This window comes from Cricetulus griseus, chromosome 6 (genome assembly GCF_003668045.3).
Source record: "Cricetulus griseus strain 17A/GY chromosome 6, alternate assembly CriGri-PICRH-1.0, whole genome shotgun sequence".
Lineage (NCBI taxonomy): Eukaryota > Metazoa > Chordata > Mammalia > Rodentia > Cricetidae > Cricetulus > Cricetulus griseus.
In genome coordinates this window covers 112,697,771-112,724,647 of record NC_048599.1, presented here as the reverse complement: position 1 = coordinate 112,724,647, position 26,877 = coordinate 112,697,771, and the positions used below count along the sequence as shown (strand labels likewise).

The following is a 26,877-nucleotide window of genomic DNA, read 5'->3' as shown; positions in this document are numbered from 1 at the left end:
CAGCTTAATGTATGTACTTGACTATTTCTTGGATTGACAAAACCAAATGGTTATAGCAATCCAGGAATTATGTACCAGCTGTGTGGTGTAGTCATTTCACAAAATAAAACACAATTCTCTTCATGAGTAGATGGTATGACTTCCTTCAAACCAGACAAATAAAAAAGAAAGGGGCTTAGCTTTTAAATATCATTACTAACATTAGTCACCAAATGTATCTTTCTTCACTGTGCAACGTAAACATTACACATGCTGTGGCTACCCTACATTAAGAACTGCTTTAGTGCTGGTGTTGTTCTATAATTAAACTGTTTACAATTTTGATCCTTCTAACACAATAGTATCAACATAGTTTAAGTGTCAAACCAAGGTTTAACATGGTTTGCTCACAGAAGTAATATTATTTTTATTGAGTCATTGTTTTGCTCTATGGAAAAAAGTATTTTTTCCCTTTACTGACATATGCGTTAAAAAAAAAAAGCTATGCCCTTTGGGGAGACATTTTTTCCAGTCCACAGCTGTTTTCTATTTGCATTTATTATTCTCAGAATTGATTTGAGTTCTATGGAAATTCCTGTGATCTTGAACTTCTCATCTAGCAAAGACTCAACAAGAGAAGACTTTGGATTAAGTTTTCAGAGACTGTTTAAAGAAAGCACTCAGGCACAATTTGGCAAGAAATTGAGTAGAATAATCACATTTTTAACTTTCAACTTGAATTCCAGGAATGACTGATTTTGGCTATGCCAATAATATTGTTATAAGACATAATTTTTTATCTTGATCATGTACTTTCCACTCCCCCAGATTCTCCCAAATCCTCCCTACCTACCCAGTTTCATCCTTTCTCTCTTTCTCTCTCTCTAAACAATTATAAAACAAAAAATGAAGGTTAAAAATACCCAAAACAAAAACCAAAACACACACACACACACACACACACACACACACACAGAGAGAGAGAGAGAGAGAGAGAGAGAGAGAGAGAGAGAGAGAGAGAGATTGTTTTGTGTTGTTCAACTACTTTTGGACTTTTAGCCTGCCTGGAGTGTAGATGGTATACCTACCTACTGATAGTCCATTGGAGAAAATTGGTTTTCTCTTTCTTAGCACGTATCAATTGCAAAGAGCATTCTGTTTAGGGTTGAGACTTTGGTTTCAATTCTCCTTCTCTGTGCTGGGATTATGTTTGGTTTTAATGTTCTGTACTTGTCTCAAACATTTTTCCTCAGTTGATACTGTTTCTGCTTATCTTTTCAAGATAGTCACATCTAAATGATCCTACACTTAAGATCTTGCATGGGTCTGCTTCAGATGGGTCCCTAGAGCTGAAAGAAGAAATGGACACATGTACGAGTCTCTAACCCAGAAGTTATCTCCAGTTGATAACCACTTGCAAATAAAAATTTAATTTCCTCCAGGAGAGTTTCACTGGGGAAACAAACTACTCTTAAGGGTGGACTGCATATCCAACAGTAGATGGCCAACAGAAAACTCAGCTGCATCTTTGGAGGTTCCTTGTCTCATGTCAGAAATTTTCCCTTTGTCTTATTAATTTATCTTATCACTTTAATTTTATGTATATATTTTTCTTCTCTCTTTTGCACTACAAGTCCTTTGCTTATATATTACTCTTTGCAGTTTAGTGTTTTTATGGGATTTCTGAGTGTGCAAATGAGCGACGGGTCTCTGTTTCTTGTGCCTTTTCTTGGACGCTTTTCCTTCTGTTCATTTGTTTTGTCCAATTCCAATGTGTTAGGCTTTTAAAAATTTATTTTATTATTTTCTCATTGAAGTCTGTTTGTTTTCTAATGAGAGACAGAGAAAGTTGGTCAAGTTGAGAAGGGATGTGAGGAAGAACTGAGTTGAGTAGAGGGAGGGGAAATTATAATCAGGATATATTATGCGAGGAAAAAAGACTATTTTCCATAAAAAAGAAAAAATCTTGTGGAAATTTTAATTGATTTATGTCTGTTTTAAAGTTTTCTTTTCAGCAAAAAGTTGGCTTTTACTTATAAAAATAAAAGTTACTATCTATGTAATCTTGAAAAGTATTCAGATCAGGATCCATAATTTCCAGTTTATCGTAGAATAAGGCCATCATAAGCTTCTTGAATTCCTTTTCTTAAGTGATATATCAGATGAGAAAATGCAGTGTTGGATATAGTATCATGGGAAACACAGATGATCCCTTTGTTTCATAAGCCAGGGTTATGTAGAAAAGTTGGTAAATATAGAAATAAGCAGGAAGACAATGACCTGGGACTTAGAAAATTTCTTGTCCCTTCTTACTCCATTAGACCCCTGATGGTTGACAGTGTGAACAGAAAAGCAAAATAACAAGTATCATTGTCTTCTGTGTAATAGATACTATGTTCAACATTTTGTCTTATCCATTCTATTGTCTGTATATGTGTAGATACTACATATATGTTATCTTGGCCAAAAGGTTAAGGTGTGATATGCCCTTGTAGAAAATCTGAATTTCAGTAAATTTTAAATATTTATGTTCTTTATTTAATTAAAAAACAACATTAGATTTTGGGATCAGAAGCAACTTTTACAGTAAAGGCCATGTTAACTGTGCTTGCTCTATGTTTACTAAACAAGCTTATATAAACATAAGGCAGAGACAAGATTTGAATGTAAGCATTTGACTCAAGCTCAGAAAACTGACTTTCAATTACTACTTTCAATTACTACTTTCAATTGCTACTTTAAATTTACCTCATCCCAAAGCAATGTCACCATGAATGCAGTGATAAACAAGATGAGATACAGACAGATATGAATTCATGTTCTTTATTTCTTGCTTAAAGGCCTCATTACCAGTAAAAGCAGTGCATTTTAGCATTCTGAAGAGAATTAGTTAAAACAATTACAGTTTTCACTTGCCTGTGTGGATCCATTGAGCAATATACAGAAAAAACAAATATAGAGACTATTTTTAACTTGATGTTTTTCAGAGGATTGATCTATAATTATGTCACGTTTATGTTATTAATCGCCCTTACTAATGTATAAACATAATATCAGATTTTCTTTCAGGTTAGAAGAATGTCAGTCTTGCTTCTAATCTTTCTAGAACTTGGGGGTATTTTGATTCTGCCTCAAAATAAGTATTTATGCTTTTTAAATTAAACATACACAATTTTAATACTATCATAAAACTATATAGATGATTTATTCCTTTAAAAGAAACACTATCAGCCTAAGTAATATGCATTGAATATCGAATAAATCTAATAATTTAATGAAATGTCTCCTGAAATTTAATATTACCATAAGAATTTTAGTTAGGGTTCTCTCTGTGTGTTATTTAGCCTGGAGTGCAATTACAAGATGCCACAGAATGGCTTACACAATAGAACTTAATTTTTTTACATTCCTAGATGTAGGGAATCTGGCAGTGGTAGGTTGGTTCTTGCTTTGGCTTATAGGCAGCAGTCTTTCACTACATTCTCACATCACTTATGTGTCTCTACTTAGAAAGTGATTGATGGCCTTACTGTCTCTTCTTTTCAGAATACTCGTTGGATCTAAGTTTTATTTATTTATTTATTTTGTTTTGTTTTTGGAGACAGGGTTTCTCTGTGGCTTTGGAGGCTGTAATGGAATTAGCTCTCATAGACCAGGCTACTCTCCAGAGATCTGCCTGCCTCTGCCTCCCCAGTGCTGGGATTAAAGGTGTGGGCCACCACTGCCCAGAGAATCTAAGTTATTTTATAATTGTTTTACTTTAATTGCCTCTACGAAGGCTCAGCTTACAAAATAGTCACAACTGGGTTGAATATTTAATATATGAAGTTTGGGAGGAGACAAATAGCTCCAGATATTGGTATTATGGACTATGTAGTATTTTGCACTTGAGAACGATTTTAGAGCTATAAGTATTTTCTTAAGGGAATAACTTAATAATATAAACTTAATAAAATAATAAACTTTTTTGAAGTTGTGCTTTACTTACTTGTAAAAATTTCCTTTAATTGCTTATATTTTCTTAGAAAATAAATGTACTCATTCCTATTAAGTGACATGTATAGCTGGGAATAAAGTTACTATAGCTATTTATGTGCAACTTTTTCTTTGTACACAAGGATTAAAGCAGTTAGGTAAAATCTAATGAACTAATTTGATATTTAAAGTAAATTCCAGATGTGTAAGATATTCAGATTGGATGATAGACCCATGTTATTTAGAATGTAATCTAGAATAAGACCTTAAACTTTCCATTAAAATTACCTCAATGTTGGTGATAGACCTACATGTAATGCACAAAGGAGCAATAGATATTCTAATAATCTTGATGAAAGATAATGAGAGTCCAGAATAAGACAGTACCAGTTGGGATACTGAGGAGAGCATTGGAAGAATGGATAGATGGCATATTCATTTTAATTGGTAACAGTTCCTACTTGGAACAAAACAATATGAGTTTCATAGACTTGTTGAAGATGGCATGCCTCTGAGAAGGTTGTTTAGGTGAATATGTCTGATATATAGGACAATATGTAGATTGTGAGTTCAAGAGAGAAGTCTAGCATCACATTATATGTCTTAGAGCCTATAACACACACACACACACACACACACACACACACACACACACACACACACGGATAGACAATTACATCCCCAGCTTTTAATGAGTAAATACACGAGGAATCAACAAAGGAAACAGAATGAATGAAACAAAACACAACAAAGAGGATGACTGGGAAAAAAAAAAACAAAACAACCTTGTCATTAGTTGAGACATTATTGTAATTTTATTGTAAATATTAATAGGACATTGATAAACTAAAACAAGTATAGGGAGAAAGCAAATATTTTTATTTGTTTATTGTTTTCCAAGAAAGGATTTTTCTGTGTAACAGTCTTGGCTGTTCTGGAACTCACTTTGCAGACCAGGCTGGTCTTGAACTCACTGAGATCTTCCTGCCTCTGCCCCCCAAGTGCTGGGATTAAAGGAATGTGTCTCCACCATCCAGCCAGATAACCTTTTCTAATGAAGACTGTAATTATAGTATAGTGAATGATACCAGAGAAATCATTAAGATAATAATAAGGATAGTTGCAAAATTAGAGCAAAATGCCAAATATTGTTAATGTTTGGTTTTACATCTGTGGTATTCTTCACTAAGTATCTTTAAAAAGAAAACTATACAAAAATGTAATAATATGCACTAAGGTTTATGCACCATAAACACTCAACAATTAATTTACTGTTCTGAATTAAATTGAACTGAGATTTCATTAAAATGTAAATCATCATCTTCTGTGTTCTAGAATAGTGAGAGTTTTAACTTGTGCACTTATTTTTTAATGAAGGTCACCGAACATTATTTATTGGAGTTCATGTACCCCTGGGTGGAAGAAAAAGCCATCGTCGTCACAGGCATCGTGGTCATAAACACAGAAAGAGAGACAGAGAGAGAGATTCGGGACTAGAGGATGGACGAGAGTCACCTTCTTTTGGTAAGCATCATTCTTGTTTTAATAAATTATTTCCCCAATGTATAAGCCACTGTTTTTTTTTTAAATATCACCTCCTTCTTTCCTCCCAAACTGTTTGAGTATCTTTACTGAGGCTTAGACCTAAGATCTGCCTCATTAGGGACACATTGATTCACTGTCTCTGAATAACGTAACTTCTTGCACATCACTTTTTCCAAGTTTCTTTAGTAGGGTTTGCTTGAAAACTATTCTACATTGGGTAAAATCAAATACTCAGTCACATGTTGAGACTGAGACCATCTTCTAAACACTGCCACACTCAGATGGAGATTTGATATTTTGTATAGTGAAGATATATGATAAATATTTCTATATTGAGAGAAAGCTTCAAAGAAATATTCTGAAGGAGTCCAAAGAAAATATTATAAGATATTACTGCAAGTGCCTCAAAATTGTTCAGAATTTACTTTCCAAAGACTTGAAGAACAAATGGGAAGTGCTCCATGGAGCATGAGGTTTATCTGCTGGGAATCTGGGTGTTTCACACCATATGTTGTAAAGTGGTGTTTGAGTCTTTAAAACAGGGAATAATTTTGAGTTACAATTTCTAGGTCAGCCATCAATATAACAATGTCTTTGGAGAAGTATTTGGAGTTTGGTACTCTTTTTTTGAGCTTATATTCTATTCAGTTTATTATAAACATACCTTTAAAATGGTTATGATTATATTTCTTTTTTTATTTAGAAACAATCATGTTACATATGAATCTCCCCCTTCCCTTTCCCTCCAATCCTTGCATGCCCTCTGCTAACCCCCTCCAACCCACCTGTGACCTAGTGAGGCCTTCATTGGGCATCTTCAAAGGAGGGCCTAGGCCCTCCCCCAAATGATATGACAGACTTTGATGATCCACCATGGAGTTTGGTACTCCTGAGAATTCTCTCACCTGGCACATGCTCGATACCATCAGACATAATGCTACTTGTTATGTGACTCAGGGTTTTAAGAATCTGACTGTTTGAAAAGGAAAGACCTTCTGAATAGCTAAGAGTAAGTACTCTTATGTCACAGACAAGTGATGACTGCTTTCAGTTCACCAGAACCAGTAGCTGGAATGTGATTTCTTGGTGAGTTCAAAAGTGATTGTGTAGTGGTGGCAATGAGGATGTTTGATTACATAAAATATTTTCCAATAACAAATACAGTTAGATAACTTTAATTTTTAAACAATTTCAGATACAAGTATATATGTGTTCATGTGCATATACGTGTGTGTGTGTGTGTGTGTGTGTGTGTGTGTGTGTGTGTGTGTGTGTGTCCATATGGGTACACATACATATGTATCTGTATCCATGGGGGGGGGAGGTCAGAAGCTCTGACATCAGATATTTTCCTCAGTTGCTGTCACCTTTATTTTTCCCAAGATAAGGCTTCTTTGTGAACTTGGAGTTCACTAGTCAGCAGACTGGCTGGCCAGAAAGCACCGGGAGTCCTCATCTCTCCACTTTCCTATAGTTCTGGGGTGTAGACATGTACTGACAGGCCTGGCTTATATGTGGCTTCTAGGGATCCAAACTCAAGTTGTCATGCTTGCTCAAAAAGCAGACAACTTCCCCAATCTCTATCCCCTTACTTTTTATGCTGTTATCAATAATTACAGCAGTTTTCATAAAAATTCGATGGTAAATATTTACTACTACTCTCTACTGTAACAAATGGAAACTGTTCAGTTTTGCATCTTCTTAATTTTTGAGTCATCCTTTACTCACTTTGTATAATTTAAATTTTGTTTTTAGGTGGGAATATCAATGAGTATTTTAGAATGACCAGTTTCAAGAGTGAACTTACAGTCACTAAAAATATGAATTACATTGATTGAAATTCAGAAAAATTGATTTTTCCCTTCAGCCTCTCAATGTCACAAGAAGATTAAAGATGATTATGTCAGTTACTGCTCATTAATCTCTAAGCAGTAGAAATAAATTTGAGAATATAAAATTGCCAGTTATTACAAATGTGGTACACAAAGATACTGTGTGTATTAGCATAGTCTTGGAATTACATGACTTTTCTAGGTTTAGATGGCCAGTTGAATGCACATTTCAGGAGAAATGGAACAGGTATAGACAAACTTGAATTCAAAGAGCTATTTTTTGAAAGGTAATAATAGCTTTTTGCTCCTATTTTAACTCCCAACTTGGTGATAGATAAGAATATATTTAATTTTTTATTTTCCTTAGTATAATAGCAGTATTCACAGGTGCTAAAACATAGGTTAACACTTGCACAACTCACTGAACTATGATTCAGAAACACCCATTTAACAACCAACTGAGCTGACCCTAGAATCCTGTCTGCTTTTCCCAGATCACTGCTCTCATTTCTCTAGGAAGGCTTGATATCCTCCTTCTTAAATGGAGTTAGTTTCCTGTTGTTGATTTTATATAAAAGACATCCTTCAGGATGCCCTTTTTCAGTATTCTTTTTATAAAACTCATTAATGTTTTTGATACAGCTTTATTTATTCATTTTCATTATTATATAACATACAAATGGACTTTTGTATGTTAAACATTTTAGTGTTGATAGAAATTTAGAGTGTAGGAGCAACTATGAGTAAAGTCATATGGATACTTTTATTTATGTCTGTCAGTGAACATTTTATACACATGAGTCAGACTGGTTATTGCTGCACCATGGAGTGTGTATATTTTGAACTTTAATAGATAATACCAAATACCTTCTCCTCACTAGATAACATAGTTACACTCTAACTGATGTACTTATTTCACTCGACACTTTTTTCTAATTACTTTTGTTCTTATTTTTCAAAACAATCTATTTTTATTTTACATACCAATCCCAGTTTCTCCCCCTCCCATCCTCCTGCTCCATGAACCTTCCCCCAACCCACAGCCCAATTCATGCCTCAGAGAGAGCAAGGCCTCCCTCCCATAGGGAGTGAACAAAGTATGTCACATGACATTGAGGCAGGAGCAAGACCATTCCCCCTTGCCCCCCCCCCCCCCCCCCGTACCTAGGCTAAGCAAGGTATTCCTCCTTGCTTAGTGGTGGCTGTTGTGTCTCCCCAGTAGAGAGTTCTTTGAGACCCAGCCCAGTGTAGCCATTGGGTGGTCCTGGTAGAAAGTGTTTCTCTGTGTTGCAGGCTAACACAAAGGAACGGAGATGGACGAGAAGAAAAGGTTGATAAAGTCTTTTGGAAAGAGCTAAACTTGGTCTCCACCAACAAGCAGAGTCCCCAGAAAATGGAAGTATGGTGGGAGGAGGCACTCCCACAGACAGGCTACAGTAGGACAAAGAATAATGAATGAAGGAATGAAGGGCTTGGAGGAACCCTGGATCCATGTTTTAATTCTCTTAATGATGCGTCTCCAGATTCTATTATAGTCTACTCAGAGGAAAAGATATTATTCTTTAGGAAAATTTATCTGTTTTGTCATTTTTACTTCCACTTTATGTTTTATTAACTATAAACACAGTTTCTTGAACTTGATTATGCTATATTCTATATCTAGTTTATGTTAAATACTTACTTGCTGTATTTTGCTATAAACTTATTTTATAAAATTTTGGCTGAAGTATATATTTCAGTAGCTTATGATTTCAGAAGCTGCTACTAAATCAATAAAATACCAGTCTTTTAAGAGGAAATAGTTAACATTAACTAGGAGAATTTTTCTTTTTTTATTATATATATTACATAACATATATCATACTACCTTAAAGTACCTACTTCTGATAGACAAAAAATAGACATTAGACAATACATTATGAATTTCTATTGCAACAAAACCCAAATCCTTTTAAATGATATTAAAATATTGCTGAGGGTCACAAATAGACTTTGATGAATAGTGCATAAACCCATAAAATTATTTTTATTGTAAAGAATTAAAAGCCAGAAATAAGAAAGAATATGTTATTTTGAAACAAGTAAATGGTCTCTATCATTAAAGAGTAAATTGCTATTTTCTTTTTTTTTTTACATATTAACTAGCAGAGTAGGGAGACTAAAGGAGAAGAGAAATAGGGTAAATGGCGGACTGCCATAGCCGGTCGCCATAGAGAGGCAGAGAGGTGCGTAGGTGGGAGAAGAGAAGAGCAGAGCAGAGAGAGTAGAGAGAGAGAGCAAAGAAGAAGCAAAGAGAGAGTGAAGCAGGGCAGAGTAGGGAGACTAAGAGAGAAGAGGAACAGGGCTTAATGGCTGACCGCCATGGCTGGTTACCATAGAGAGGTAGAGAAAGTGTGTAGATGGGAGAAGAGAGGAGCAGAGGGAAGAAGAAGCAGAGAACGTAAATTGCTATTTTCTATGCTACTGTTATTGTTATTGTGTCTTAGAGAAGTCTTTTTGAGTGACTCTTTATTCTTGAGTAGGAGGTTGTTATTTCTTGTTTACTTTTTGATTTGTACACTGGAGGTATATTGTGACTCACCTTGATGCTTTCTAGAGGGATACACTAAAAATTCTCAAGTTTAAGTCTCATGTAGATAGTAATTGAATTTTATGGGTGGATGCATAGTTCTATAGACACCCAAATTATAGATGAGTAGTAAACTGATATAATTAGAAATAGCAAAAGGAAACATGTTTTAGAGCTATTAGGAGCATACCAGTGATAAGGCGTTCCCCCTGTAAGGTATGTCATTTGAAAGCAACTAGAAGGTTGAGGACGCTCCTTTATACAACAAGAAAACAATTGTGCTGCCTGCCCTACACATATCCAAAGGAAATATTGAACTGATTTCTTAGTGTAACCATAGATTACAATAATATTATATTTATGGTTATTTGATGTAGTGTTTTATTGTAAAATAACAAGTGGTAGCAAACCAACTAGAAATAATGTATTTGCTGAGATCAGGTCAGGAAACAAAAGACAATCTCTAAGATAGTATCCTTGTAGGATAATATTGGGCTAGATCCTTATCTCAGACAAAGTAGTTAAGAAATGCACCTGGCACACCTTTAAATGTATCTGTTTCTTAGGAATTTATTAGTCTCGTTTTCAGAAAACATGCTTCATTTCCTAAGTTAGCATCTTCCTTTGAAGAAGTAATGAATCATGAGATTTAGCTATTAACTCAATTATTGCAATTAATAGCTCATCTTACATAAAATGTAGTTTGACAGATTTCTTAAAATATTTCTTAGTAATACTAAACAGCATTATTATTACCTACAAAGAAAATACTTTGCCAGTGCCCAAAACTAATATGCAGTAAAAATGTAGTTTCCTTTTTCACTTTATAATATATTGACATGCAAATTATGTATGACATATTGCTGAATCTTGTAGACAATATTGCACAAATTATGTATTTGTTCAACATCAATTTTCCTATTTATTGCCCACCAAATTTTTTAAAATTTCCCTTTCTGCTCCCAAATTATTCCCTTTCTCTGGTTATTCTCCAAGTGTCAAAACATCTTCTGTCTCCATTCTTCAGTTTTTGAATCATCACCCAGCATTAGTTACTTTTTGTTGTGATAAAACACCCTGGCCAAAAGTGACCTATGGGAGAAACCTGTATTTTGACTTGAAGGTTCAGGGTTGAGTTCAGAATAGTATGAGTGGAATGGCAGCAGGTAGCCAGAGCAGAGTGTAGAACATTCAAATCTCCAAAGGGACATACACAGCACGGAATGCAATCTGGAAGTAGGTGTAGCTGTAAATACTTAAAACCCACCCACAGTGAATTATCTTTTATTAAGGCTCCACCTCCTAAAGGTTCTACAACTTCCCTAAATGGAACCAGGAACCAGGCTTTGAAATATGTGAGCCTATGGGAGATATTTATCATTTAAACCATCACACAATCATTGTAATAGGACTTCACTAGTTAAATGCCACCAGTGTCCCTGTTTCTAGCCCTGTGCACTTTTCTAGAATCATAGGGATGTGTAGGGTTTCCACCCAACAACCTTAGACTCCTTTTTGAATCATGCAAGTTGCCTTTGTATAAATTTTTCCCTATAGTCTTTACTACTCTTCCAGATGCTTTTCCAAAATGGTGAGACCCTTAAAGGTTAGCATTGTGCAATGGCAACTTTTTACCAAAGTTGGGTAAGATGTCTGAATGCCACTGTCATCCATTACAGTAAGACAGTGCCCGTTAAGTGTTTGGGAGGTATTATATAGTCACATCGTTAGACAAAAGAACAACACACTCCTCATCCTAGGATGTGCTACATGAAGCAGGGGCCTGGGCATTTCTCTATGCAGTCTTGGGAAGGTTGGCTTGTGCTTCTTGGCTTGGCATAGGCACAAGGACTGACTTTAGCCCACTACGCCTGCTGCTGGAATCTGCCTCTTAGCTATGATAGGCTCTAGACCAGAACTGTTTTCCCATCAGCAGTGTTACAGGGTCTCAACAGGTGCCGCTTGGGGGTGGAGGGAAGTAGATGAGACACCAATGACACAGGCACCACGAACAAGCTGAAACAAGAGGCTCAGTTTGTTCCAGGAAAAGGCCTTGTATATCCCTCTACTTTGGCCGAAGGAGGGCAATCCACTGAGTTGGCATCTGCTGAGGTGATGTGGTCACTGTCCATAGGTCCACATCATCTCTCATCTGCTGTTGTCAAGGCCCTCTGGCAGACCCAGGCTGGATGTCAGGAAATATCTACTGTGCACACTTACTCTCTCTGTCTAGGCAAGCTATCAGGAGATATCAACTGCACATGCTCTAATCAGCTGTCAGGCCCATTAAGGGTTTGTTATCCCACACATCTGGATTCTGAAATGGGCTGGACAAAACACTTCATCCTCAACAAAGTTCACACTGCATCCTCTGGGGGAATAGTTGTTCATCTCTTAATCTTTCCTTCCATGAATTTCTGCTCAGAGTTTATAGTCTTCCAGAAATTCACTAAAGGAATGTTTTTGGCTTTCTGTTAATTATCTGCCTGAGAATTCTTACTGGGCACAGATCTTGTCACATTTTATTTCTAGTGAGCTGGATAGTTACCTTTGCCTGCTTTTTTCTTAACATTTCCAGATTGCTTTAGCACCTTATGAATCTGAATGATGTGCCAGTTTAGGTGATGCTAGTCTGCTAAAGCCTCCCCCATTACATAAAGATCATGGCCCTCTCTAGGGCTCAGCAAAACCACTAAAGGCCCATATTAGTTCTGACGTCTCTGATGAATTAACCTTTATCTTACCTCTTCTGTGAATTTGGTCTTATCTGGGCATCAAATACAGGCTTTGCACACCCAATTTCCTCAATAATGCCTGTCTTTGCTCTTGAAATGGACATCAAACACTGTCTCTTGCATACCTATTTATTAGGTTACGTATGCTGTTTCTCTTGAATTGGGCACCAACACTTCCTCTCTAATGCCCAGTCTCTTCTGTAAGCTTGTCTTTATCATAATCTGGTGTCTGATCTTCATGAGAATTTCAGGAGATAACCAATTGTCCTTAATGGCTTGTATGAGCCAGTAAATCAAAGACGAGGGCCCCTTGTTTTGCTTCATGTAATATAGCCTTTGTCTCTAGGAGTGATGGATAGTTGTTTTATTAAGTTTCTTGCTTCCTCTGCACTGAATCCATCCACAGTATCCCTCAGGTTCATGAGCTATGCTGTGATTGGGTCTTTCATTCCTTCTTTAGTCTTTCCTAAGTCAGGCAGTTCAAGTACTGGCTATCTACTGTTCATTGTAGTTTCTTGTGATGATCTGTTAATCCCATAGTAAGACTTCTATATACATGTCTATCAACTCTATCTTGCTCTCATCTTCCTTACATTCTTAATTTCCCCATATGTTCCAAGGTTTTAAAAAAAGTAGTTTTTAGCACGAATTTAGTTTGTATCATTCATTTTGTGAGGTTTTATAGTCTATAGAATACAGGCATCCTATTTGTTTCCATAAATTTAGTCCTAAATATTCAAGCCATTTGAATAATATTTGAAGCCATTGTATTTTGATTATTAAATTATACTGTATAATAATCTAGTGTATAAGAATGATCTGAATAGAATTATACCCTGTAATCTTGCTATGTATGTCTCTAGTTATTTTCTTTATTTTTAGGTTTCATGTGATATTTTCTTTGTATATAAACCATGTCTTCTATGATATAGTCAATTTTATTTCTTCCTACACAGGTTTTCTATGCATATACACTTATATATTTGTGGCCCCAAATTATGTTAGACAGTATTATGTTAAAATTAGTTGAATGCTCAGGTGAGGAAAACAAGGGGTGTGGGGTTGGAGTTGTATCAAAGGTATCAACTGGGACATTAAAGCTTGTAGCTGTGATAAACATATGTCCTTCTGTGTGTTTTTCCATAGATACCCCATCACAGCGAGTACAGTTTATTCTTGGAACTGAGGATGATGACGAGGAGCACATTCCTCATGACCTTTTCACAGAACTAGATGAAATTTGCTGGCGTGAAGGGGAAGATGCCGAATGGCGAGAAACAGCCAGGTAAAAGTTTGGGCCATAGAGTGAAAATGTATTTCTTTATAAATTACGTCATCAGAAGAACAGAGTCCCAGTGCAACAATTCTGCAAGTGTCTAGGGTTTTTGCAGTTTTCTGAATTGCTCATCTGGCCTGGGCAGATCTTATAATGGGATATGGGTCAGAATTACATCTGCAGGCAGTAATTAAACAGTGATGCTGAGTCAGCTACAGCTGCAGTCTTAAAGATAAACAGTAACATGATTTGTGAACTATCAACACAACAATGGAAATCAAAAGTAATTTGTTTCTATCTTTTCAGCTTCTGACTTATACTCCAATTGGTGATATCATAATTTCACTGTGGGGCTTTTTTAAAAATAAAGAATAAACATGAAAAGAGGCTTTAGTTATAGTCCTCAATTTCACATAGTATTTGGTAATGTATAAAAATATTTTATCTTGTTTTTCTAGGATAATTTAGTGTTTTTTAATGTCTTCTTAAAAGACATTATCCTTTTCTATCCCAAAGGCTATGACAGATCCTGAAGACCCCCTATGGAAGGCCTCACCCTCCCTGGGGAGCAGAAAGGTTATGTGATAGGTAGGGTTTTAGTTGGGGGCCAGGGTGGTAGGGGAGGGAGAGGGAACTGGGATTGACATGTTAAACAATCTTGTTTCTAATTCAAATAAAAACATGGAAAAAACTAAGATTCGCTTGTTAATCATTTTGATTAGTACAAAAACAATATTAAAATTTTATGATGCTATTTCTAGTCATAATAATAAATGTTTTATTGTAATTATAAATATGTAAAATTGAATTACATACTTTATAGATATGTCAAAAGAATATTTGCTACATGAAAATACAAATAAATCATCTGGCTATGTATGTTTAAAAAAGATAAATCTACCTTTTCTATCATTTGTAATTAATATTTTGGTAGTGCCATATAATTGATGAATTACTATAAAATCAGTGGATTAAAATTTATACCATTCATTAATTTGTGATCATTTACACATAATTCATGTATTTTTAATTATTTATGGAGTATCAAATGGTTTATAGAACAGCAGCAGCAGGAGAAAAGGCATTAGATCTTGCTGTCAATAATCTCACAGTCTTAGTCTAGACACAAGGATATAGTTGTAAATGTTGTGTATTCAATACTGTGGCTAAGGCATGCATAGTAACTGGGAAAGCCTAGGATTTTCCTTGTTCTACTGATTTCCAGATTTTTATATGACTATGACTCACATGAGGTCTAAGTAAAAATGTAGATTTTGTATGTATTAGGCATAGAACCACAAGTTTTGCATTTTTTTGTATCAGCAACATAAATTTATACAATCTTTTAAATTATCTCATTGTTATATAATTGAGCTTTATTTAGCCAACATTGATAGAAATTTAGTTTTTTCCAACAAAATTTACTGTGATGATTCATTTCTGTATCAAGCTTCTGTTTGATGCTATGTTTAATACTTTTGATTTGAGGACCACATTCTCTATGGCAAGAAACTTTACCACAAGGTAGCAGAGAACGAGTCAGAATAACTACACAGGATGGATGATTCCTGAGCTCACTCAATTTTTTTTTAGTTTTTTAATTTGCTGTATTTTGAGATTTTAATTCATGTCCTCTCTTCCCTCTCAGCATCATACACTTTACACACACACACACACACACACACACACACACACACACACACACACACACAATACTGTATTCATATATATATATGTATATATATATATATATTCTTAAATATGTAAATACAATCTGATCAGTCTATATAATATTACTTATAGTGAATGTCACAATAATTACTGAAAAACGAGGCCATGAATTTGAAAGAGAACATGGAGGGATATTTGGGAGAGTCAGGAGGAACAAAATGCATGGTAGTTTGAATGAGAATCATACCCCAATATGCACATTTATATGAATGTTTAGTTTTCAGTTAGTGGAACTGTATAGGAAGGATTAAGAGGTGTGGCCTTGTTGGAGGAGATGTGTCACTGAGAATGGACTTTGAACCTTCAAAAGTCCACACCAGGCCCAGTGTCTCATTCTCTGCCTGCTGCATGTGGATCGGGATGTAAAGCTCTCAGCTCTATGCCTGTGTGCTTCCTGCCATGATGATCATGAACCAAGCCCCTAAAATTCTAAGCTGGCTCCTAATTAAATGATTTAAATTATAAGAGTTTCCTTGGTCATGGTATCTCTTCACAGCAACAGAACAGTAACTAAGGAGAAAAAGGAAGATGCAAATGATTTAATTATATTAATCTCAAAAGCTGAAAGTAATGATTATTGAAAAGCTAAAAATAGATTTATCATACAGCTGAGCTGTATCCTTCCTAAGATGACTCTTGGTGGCTGTGTTTGGAGTTGGCCAAGCAGAAAAGCAGAAGGGTTGATATGTTCACCAGAGGGAGAGGATGGGCTCTGAGTACATAATAAGTACAGAGGTTATTGTTTTGTTAATCTATTTCCCATTGTAAGACAGTTCTAATTAGACTGTTTTTGATGTTGAGTGCCCTCCTTAGGGGCCTCATGCTGAAAGCAATTCATTTAATTAGATATTAAACTTGAAGCTGTACTAGTTTGCCTTAACTCTGTCCAACAGATTTAGTGTTAAGTGTTCTTCCATGTTATTGAATGAATGATAATGAATATAATGAACAATACTGGCCCATTTGATGTTTATTGAAAATAAAAATACACATTGAAGTAGTTTATTTGAGACAGGGTTTCTCTATGTAGCCTTGACCATCCTGGAACTCACTTGGTAGACCAGGCTGGCCTCAAACTTAGAGATCTGTCTGCCTATGCCTCCCAAGTGCTGATGTTAAAGCTGTGTGCAACCATGCCTAGCTACACTGAAGTAATTTAAAGGGGGGAAAGGAGGGATTTTCTTCTAGGCAATCCTGGTTAACAACAAGCAACCAAGCCAAAAGAAAACTGCCAATATTTGAAAACTCAAAAAGTATGAAATAGTAGACTATCTTAATTTATGCCTCCTTCAAGGGGTATCACTATTAAAAGTTCCTTTTGAAACTTAATATGCATGTTTTCCTTCTTCAATTTATATTATAAAGTGCTTAACTTGGTTTTAATTTCATACACTTATAATGTTTCTTATATTGACCATATAAATTTTATACTTTTTCTTAAATTATGGCATTGCATTAAACTAGATGGATGAAATTTAGTTAGCTAGACTGGATAGATGTTCATGTTTGTTTCTTTTCCCAATAAAATTGTTGTAATGATCTTTTACACATATATTTTAGCACTATATTGTACTTATTTATGGAGGATAAATTCTTTTTTTTTTAAGATGAGACATGTTGACTAGTTTATTATATGGCCTGGCAGAGTAGGGAGACTAAGAGAGAAGAGGAACAGGGATAATGGCTGACCGCCGTGGCCAGTCGCCATTGAGAGGCAGAGAGAGTGCATAGGTGAGAGAAGAGAAGGAACAGAGAGTAGAGAGTAAAGAGAGGAAGCAGAGAGAGTGAAGCAGGAAAGTTGGAGCTTTTAAAGGGAAGACTGTGCATGCACACTGAGGTTCCACGCATGCCCAGAGATCTCCTGCGTAGCAGGTGACGTGATGATGACGTAGCACGTTTTCTTGTGCGTGCCCTGTTGTCAGGGAGCAGGGTCTGTCTCTTAAAGAGATAGAGCCAATCAGCATCAAAGCCTGAACCTTTCATTCCCACCTCTACTTATTATTTAAAAAGGTGGGGTGTTAGACATGGCAGGTTAAGGAATAAGGGCGTCGAATTCTCAAGACTGCTTCCTGCTGACGTTGGGGGCATTGACCATCTTTGGGGGACCTGAGAAGGTTGGGGTGCTGCCACGTCCTGGGGTAGCTGGTTTTTTCATTGCAGTCCAGGCTGTACGGAACTCCCTGACGCCTCTTAGACCTGTTTGTTTGGATCCAATTCAGCTCCCTGGAACTTACAAGAATCCTTAGAGTTTGTGGAAACATAAGTATTAGACACATTAGCAGCTTATTCATGTTAGAAGCAACTTGTCTGAAAGCATTACCATTTTAAAATTGACAGATTTTTTTTAGGATAATAAAAAGCATCTTAATCTTGACCTAGTAGTTATGATCATACAGTGGTATTGTAGAACTGACTATGAACAGTAGCATGAGAAATAGAGAAATCAGGAACATATTTCATTCTTTTTAATGTCTCAACTCACTTTATCATCACATAAGCCTTTTTATCCTCAGACTTTTTATACCTTTAATTCACACTTTACATTACCATCTTAGACATTCCATTCTCAGACCTTCATAACTTGCATTTATCCACTGTGTTAGACCTTTCCATCCTCAGACCTTCATAACTACATTCTCATAACTTTCATTTATCCACCATGTTAGACCTTTCCATCCCCAGACCTTCGTAACTACATTTTCCTATCTTCACATAGATAAATCCTAAAATACCTGTTCCTGGAATCTGTTTTGCTTTAAGCTGGCAAGACTACCAGTTGTCAAAAGCATCAGAGTTCTTGAGAAGGATAAGATTTTACCTGAATCAATGATTAAAGAATAACAGAGACTTGCCAGCAGGCTGCATGGAAAGCCACCCCAAGGTCCTCCATCCATAGTAGTAGACTGCAGGACACCTGCCTTCTTGCTAATAGCATGTGACCTGTGGATTACAGACTATAGGAAGACTCACCTACCGTTACCCCAAGCAACTCGGGGAAAGTCTATTCCACTGTCATCTTGTCCACGGTCTGGAGTACCTTGTTGAGGTGAAGGGCAGAGTTGCTCAGTGACTAGCATTTCTTCAGTGCCCTTGGAGGAAATAGGGTGGAGCCAGAAGTTGGCCTATCTCTCTGTTATAAAAAGCTTTTTAACAAAACATTTTAAATGCCATATTCTCTAGATCTCTGAGCATTTGAGGGCTGTCTGTTTAGTATCTCAGCACTTAAATTTGCCTTTAGTTAGAGAAAAATCCCCTTTTGTAATAAAAGCTGTACCTTTGTAAATGGCTTATAGGATGAACTGAGTGGTATAAATATTTTGTTAATTTGAAATAGACCTTTGTGATTTTAAATTTTGATCATCATTTAAAGATATATGAGTTAAATTTAAGTTGTATAGACTTAGCTTATATTTTAAGTATAGTTAAATTAGACCTTTATGACTTTAAATGTTTGCCATCGTTTAAAGGTAGATAGCAATTTAGAAATATGAGACTTTGCATAGTTTAAGTTGCATATAGAGCTAGATAAGTACAAAGTTAAATTACAGGTACAGAGACAAGTAGGACTGGATAACAGTAAAAGGGGGAACCAGAATGTAATCTCTGATCCGTACATTGTAGCAAACGGACAGGAGATTTAAAGGGACAGAGTAGACTTAAACAGAGGGTCCTGGAAAGGCACAGTATTTAGTAAACAAGCCATGAACAACAGAGCCAGTGAAAGAAGAAATCATAGACAAAAAATAAAATAAAAAGCAAAAAGATCTGGCAGAAATCAAAAATTTGGTAGACAGGTTTGCTGGCACAGGCCACTGGAGCTGGGCGTGCCTACAGGTAGGTCACATGACCAAGATGGTGGCAACCATAAGCCACTTTTGTCTGTTTACCTGCCTGTTGGATGAAACCAGAAAGGTTCCTCTATGCATTTCCCATTGGTGAGGCAAGTGGAAAACCGGCAAAAGCTCCTCTCCGGATGCACGTCTGCCCATGGGAGTTGCAGGGGCCTGGCCCCGAAGGGGACACAGCTGTCCCGAAACCGAAAAAGGACCCAGCGGTCCGAACCAAAAAAGCAAAAAAGCACCACTCCTGGAGCGGGATCCCATGCCTGACCCTCAGGAAATGAACCCAACAAGTGAAAGAAGAAATAAAAGGCAAGATGTCTGGTGGCAGTGCTTGCCAGTGCAAGTCACTGAACTGAGTGGGCAAGCCTAAGCTAGGTCATGTGGTTTGGATGGCACATGACCAAGATGGCGGCCCCTAGGTTAGCCCACAGGGCTGAGATGGGGGGAGGGGCGGGAGAGGGGGACGTAAGCACATTCTCATCCGCCGGAAGTTTTTCTCCATGAGTGAGGCAGTAAGACGTGTGAAACCAATAGGATACCGGAGTCCAAACAGCAAACCTCATTCGTGTGGAAAAATGAAAACCAGCAAACAAACAAAAGCACTCTCAGAGCGTCTCAAACAGACATTGCCAACCAAGAAGAAACACGGTCAGAGATAGAACAGAAGAATGAGGTACATTCCCAGGTGAAAGAAAGTTCCCACTGGGAGGCAGAACTCTGCTCATTTACCTACTTGCTGGCAGTAACTGGAAGGTACTGTAAAATGTATTTCCCATGGGCAAGGCAAAAAAAAGGTTCAGATTGCTCTGTCTGAGAGCACCCAGCAGAAAGCCCTTAAGAGGCTCAGCAGTCCGGAAACCGAAAAAATGTACCCAGTACACCAAAAGGCAGTGAACCCCAAAATGGAGTGCTGGGTCTGCCCCATGGGAAAAGGGATATCTTACCGGATTGCAGCGAACAGGCAGATGAGTGAGTTCCAGAGATCCTTAGTTGGAAAAGTGGCAAGTTGAAGTGTACAGAGTCCTGGCATCTCAGGGCACTGCAGGTAGGAGGAAGTACCAGGAAAAGCCGAGATGGAAGTGGGTTATGAGTTCAGATTTTAGGATCCCTGAAATTTCCCATGCCCCTGGCAGAAGGAGTTACAGAGAAAGCTGATGCCACCAGCAAGCTTTGAGAGTTTACGGAGAGAGTCTAAACCAAGTCGGGCGCCAATGTTATGTTTTTATTTTAAAAAAAGGAAAAGAGAAAGCTTTAAGATGAGACATGTTGACTAGTTTATTATATGGCCCGGCAGAGTAGGGAGACTAAGAGAGAAGAGGAATAGGGGTAATGGCTGACCGCCATGGCCAGTCGCCATAGAGAGGCAGTGAGAGCACATAGGTGGGAGAAGAGAAGAGAAGGAAGAGAGAGTAGAGAGTAAAGAGAGGAAGCAGCAGAGGATAAATTCTTAACAGCAGAATTTTATGTAATAAAGAAAGAATTTTTTTCTTTGACTGTGATAGCTATTACAAAATTACTATTATAAATTTGGTGTATAAATTTACTCCCTCCAAATCATTGATCCTCACTAACTCATGCTGTTTTTCTATTTCAGATATAAAACATACCATTATTTATTTTTTATTAGTGAAATTTGACATATTATATATGCTTACTTTTACCTATGAAATAATATTCCTTTACCCATTATGTTATTTTTTACTATTGTTTTTTTGTGTGATTTAAATTGATGGTGTGCTATTCTGTTGTTACTGTCTTTAATGAAAACTTTTCATAAAGTAGTAAACCTCACCTCTTTCCAACTGCATCCAAAACAATAAGGTAAGCTGGACATGGTGGTATGCTCTCTTAATTCTAGGCAGAAGTAGTTGATCTCTGTGAGCTTGAAGCCAACCTGGTCTACATGGTGAATTTCAGGCAAACTAAGGCTACGTAATGAAAATAGCCTAAAAGCAAAACCAAACAACATTAAAAAGAAAACAAAATGAAACAAAATCTTGATTTTTCAAAAATACAAGATATATTTGCTTATCTTTATTTGGTAACAAAAAAGCAATATATAAGTTCACCTCTACAATGCTGTGATGTAACTCTGCCCCTTTTGTGTTTAAAACCTTTATAATGGAATAAAGTGCACACATCCCTGTTTAAGGGTAGAAGCATTGGTTCTGTATTGGCTACAGGAAATAGATGTTCCTGGTTGGCAGGAAAGGAGAAGTGTTGGATGAGATAACTGTACAGTGAATTAATTGAAGCAAATCTCTAATTTGTTGCTAAGAAGCACTCATTTTTTGAGATTTTTTTTTTTAGTTTTTGAAATTATAATTACAATGTTTTGTCCTTCCCTCTAAACCAGTAGTTCTCAGCCTTTCTAATGCTATGACCCTTTAATACAGTTTCTTATGTTGTGGTGATCCCAACCATAAAATTATTTGAATTGCTACTTCATAAATATAATATTACCAGTGTTATGAATTGTAATGTAAATATCTGATATTCAGGATGTCTGATATGTTAGCCCCCAAAGGGTCATGATCCACAGGTTGAGAACCACTGCTCTCAACCCTCCTAAACATGACATGCACAGTCTACATAATGTTATTTGTATTTTTATGGACTTATGTTTTCAGGAATGACCATTTGTTATTGGATAAGCACTCGTTGTATTCTTCCTTGGAAAAGACTATTTCTTTTTCTCTCATCATTCCTTAATTGCCTGCAGTTATTTGTGTAGGATTGAGGACTCATGGGCTTTTCCCCCTTTTACTTTGGTATTTCTGTTGGTGGTGTCAAATTTTCACTTCATGTTTCCCTAGTCATGTTATTGAGATTGTATGGGTGTAGCTTCCGATATCACTAGGAGACACAGTCTCACAAAAAATTCCTGATTCTCTGGCTCTTACAATCTTTCCTGATCCTCTTCCAAAATGTTCTCTGACCCTTAGGTATACAAGTGTTTTGTAGATGGATTCACTGGGACAGGACTCCATAATAATGCATTTTGACTGGTTGTGGTTTCTGTAGTGGTATTCATCTGTTGCAAAGAGAAGCCTTCTTGATAGATGTGAAAACTACACTTATCTGTGGCTGTAAGGACAAATGTTTAGATTCTTTTTTAGGGACTATGCTGGTTTAGTAAATAGTGGTTGTAGATTTTCCTCCAAGATCCATGACTTCACTAGTACTGAGTAGTTAGCTAAGTTTCCAGTACCAGACATGGTTTTCCTCTTGTTGAGCACATTTCAAGTGCAATTAGAAAGCTATTGGTTATTGTCAATATATGCATACCATTACTGTACTCTTGGGTTATTATTGCCTTTTAGATCTTCTTTACTTTCAACCTTCATAATAGAAATGAGAATTGAAATTGGAATCTATTTTTCTGGCCTGAGTACCTCCTTGTTATATGAATTGTTGGAAATTTTCCACTTTCTGGATCATAAAATGATCCATTTCTTTAATTCAGAAATCTGCTTATAGCTTTTCCAGTCCCAGAAAGCTGGGAAATGGCAGAAAGAACATTAGAAATATCTTTCACTCTCAGAGTTGAGCATGTTAGTATTTCATTATACTCTAATGAAGTGACTGGAATCATCCTGAATGAGCAGTGTGTTGCTGTATATTTACAAAGAATAAGAGATGATTTAGTTAATATCACCATCCTATATTAATGCTAGATAGGATTCATGTTTATAGCTGTATGTTTAGAGTTGGAAGTATGGCACAGCTGTTTAAAGTTCATGGAGACATCTAATGAACAAGCAGAATAGACATTTAAGAGAAAGTTATGTGCATTTTGACTGGGATGTAACACTTCAAGGAAAACAGAATGTATTTGTTGGATATTTAAATTTTGGTGAGTTTTAAAGTGACAGAAGTAGCTTTGTTGCCTTTGTTCATCTAAAAATAATTTGGGTTAATTTATGAATCCATCTGATCTTTCAAATGCAAATTGATTCTATTAAATAATTAGAATATGCCTTGAACCACTTCTTTCTTTTGGTTAGTATTCTATGTGGAATTAATAGCTTTTTACTCTAATAACAAAAATAAAAATATGTATTACCAGCATTTTGAAGTTATCATATACCACATTTGAATGATTTATAACAATTACTTTTCCCAAGCAAAACTTGAACAAATTTTTAGATTTAGAAGTTAAAGTTTTGAAACTTAGAAACTTAATAAATGTTTGTGGAAATCACTGTTTAGTTTAAAACCATAAAAGAAATATATGAAAGGCTAATGAAATAACAAAATTATAATGTTCTACTTAAAATAGCATGCAGTAGTATTAATATAAAGTGAGAAAGGCTACCACAGCTGTGTATTCATGGAGGCAACATGCTTCACTCACTGTGCTTGCCCTTTAAAGATGCCTTTTATAAATGAAACCAGAAAGGGCCAAATAGGGACTAGTACTTAAGTCTTTGATATTTAAAGGTAGCGCTGAAAAGTGTTAGTACGTCAAAACAATTTTTGACGCCATGAAGGAATTTGATATTCAAGATTAGTAAATATTCATATCATCTGGATTTTTTCAGTGGATTGTGAAGTGTAAAGATCAGAAGGATTAATGCGTCCCTGAAAACATGCATGCTAGTAATATTATGCAGACTGAGCAGATTGTATTAAAATATTTAGGAATATATAGATGTCTGTACATCATGTACATCTATGTATACAACAACAGTTAATGAAGAAAAAAAGAGGCCATGATTTTGAAAGAGAGCAAGGGGCATATGTCAGAGGGTTTGGAGAGAGGAAAGGGAATGGAGAAATGATGAATGGAGAAATCAAAGAAATTATTAAAGAACAAAATGGTGCCTTTAAACACTGGGTTTCTATAGTTTCTTTTTCCCATAAAGTAAATTGTTTTGCAGATGATATTCACTAATCCTACCTGAGCTGTCTTAAAAGTGAATGTTTTATCTGGAGACATCTTGCTTCCCCCAAAGCCACAATTTTTAAAACTATAGAGTTCCTTTCTGTTTGATAGAACCAGAGAATAAAACTTCCTAAAAATGTTAAGCTGAGTTAGTGGTAAATAATACCTGCCAAGTTAATTTCCCTCAAAAATATCTGTTTTTAAATGGCAAAAGAATTTGCTTTGTGTATTTTAATATAAGTGGGGCAGATTTTCCTCAACTTAATCCTCAAAGAATTCATGAAACACCTATTTAATGTTGTTTATTAGGAAGTGAATGCAGTGTGCTAATCATGGGCCAGAACAGATCCAAAGTCACTGAGTGAATAAAAGCAGTTTGCTCAGGGTGTAAATCCCCGACCTCATAGACAAAATACCATGTATTTGGCCTACAAATTTTATATTTTATTATTTGTATCATCCACCAAATTAACTTCATGATCTGAGACTTCTATTTGTTTTCGTTTACTATTCAAACAAATGTCAGTGAATTTATTTGGGGTAATTGACCCATTAGGTCATTAATTGAATGAGACATTTTGTAGCTTACCATATATTCAATGGCTAAAAGTCTTGAAACAGGATCTAATATGTCCCACTACCTCTTTATCTGTATATTTGAAGGATGAAATTGGATGAAACACAGAAAACATATACTCATAAGTTATGTATTATTTTTTTAATATAGTCTCCTTAAAACATTCACTTAAATGTCTCTTAAAGCTTTTGGCATCATTCTGGAGTTGGCATAAAGCACAGAATCTTGAAAATGTGGTATTTTTAGTAACTTGATATTTGTAACTTTATGGAAAGTGCCTTCTGTCTTCTCCCATAAAGTTCATAACCTATGGTTACATCAAACCATCCATGCATGTAACTTATATTTGGTCATTTTAGCTACTAAGCTGCTTAGGACTTCCAAGACTCCATTCTTTTTTTTAACAGAAACAAGCCCTCAATTGGAAGCATTTAGTATAAATGAAGCAATATAGCACTTGGGTTTGTATTTAAAATGTCAGTTCATATACATACATAGATCTGCAGATCCTAATCAAGAACCAAGAAACAGACCAATGTGCATGGCTAATTGGTTTTTGACAATTGCAAAAGATATGAAATAAAGAAGAAACTGTCAATGCTCAAAGGCATAAAAATAAACAGGAAAATGTATAGAAATACAGCATATTTTCCAAAGAATGTGTATGGCATATATATGCAAAAATATTTTATGTATGTGTGTATGTGTAGGTATCATATACAGATTCACTGCAATTAAACTTTAGGGGATGACAAATTAAAATATAGAAATTAAGAAGTCTTGGAACACAGCAGGTCCTGTTATGGGCACGGATGGTTTGATGGAACCCTTGTTTCTTTGAGTGTTATAGGAGAAGATAGAACATACACACACACACACACACACACACACACACACACACACACACACACACACACACACACACACATGTGTGGCCAATGACATGTGAAGTATTCACTACCAGTAATATTTAGAAAAAGGCAAATTAAAACTTCTGTGACATGTTACTCTTTAACTACTAAAATAGTTAAGATAAAACATTGGCAAAATGGTAAGTTCTGGTAAGAGTGCAGAGGATTTAAACTTTTCATATTTTTGCTGCTGTGAGTAAAATGCTAAAAAAAGTACTCTGGCAGATTCTTATACAAATAAGCACTTATTTTTTATTTGATACAGCAGTTGTACTCTTAGGCATTTGTTACACAGAAGTGAAAACCATGTTGACACATTAATTTCTCTTTTATATGAATGCTCATATAAAAGAAAAACTTATGAACAATAAATTCCAGTAAACAAACCTTGGTGTATCTATCCTGTCTATACAGAAGAGCATTATTCAGCAGAGAAATGGAATAAACTACTGATGCATGCAGCAACTTTGATGGATCTCAACTGAAAAGTAGACAATTCTGAAACCTTTCCAGTTGCATTGTTTTACATCTTCAAGATTATAAAGAAGCAGTGAAGATTAGTTTAGTGATTGCCAGGGGACAGAGACTAAGTGAAGGTTTAGAATACAAAGATGTGGCATCAGGGCTTTATTGTGTGGCTCAGGAGCATGTCTGAATCTTTTCTGTGACAGAAATGACATGGATCTACACGAGGGAAGAAAACACTCAAATTATACGTCTTGCCAGCATTCTTAAACATATCACACACACGTGCGTGTGAGCGCACTCGTACACACACAGACACCACTAAAGGAAAAGAACTCAGGAATTTGAAAGAAAGCAAGAGGGAGAACATGGAATAGTGGGATAGTTTGGAGGGAGGAAAGGGAAGGGAGGAATGATGTAACTATAGCATTATCTCAAAATAACAAAATTATTAGTAAAAATAAAATGTTTACTTTAAATATGATGGAATAATATAGAAGCCCAATCATCTCTCCTCATTTGTATATAAAAGTAAAATTTAACTGTAAATAC

At 36.0% G+C, this 26,877-nt stretch overlaps 1 protein-coding gene across 2 annotated transcripts in view; it reads left to right on the top strand.

The window, feature by feature from the left end:
* The window catches only part of Slc4a10 (solute carrier family 4 member 10), a 156,006-nt gene that overhangs the window by 13,683 nt on the left and 115,446 nt on the right, over positions 1–26,877 (top strand). For both annotated transcript variants that reach the window (XM_035446804.1, XM_035446803.1), the window contains exons 2-3: positions 5,332–5,478; positions 13,782–13,920. The gene's annotated coding sequence lies outside the window, so the exon portion shown is untranslated. The remainder of the gene's footprint in view (positions 1–5,331; positions 5,479–13,781; positions 13,921–26,877) is intronic.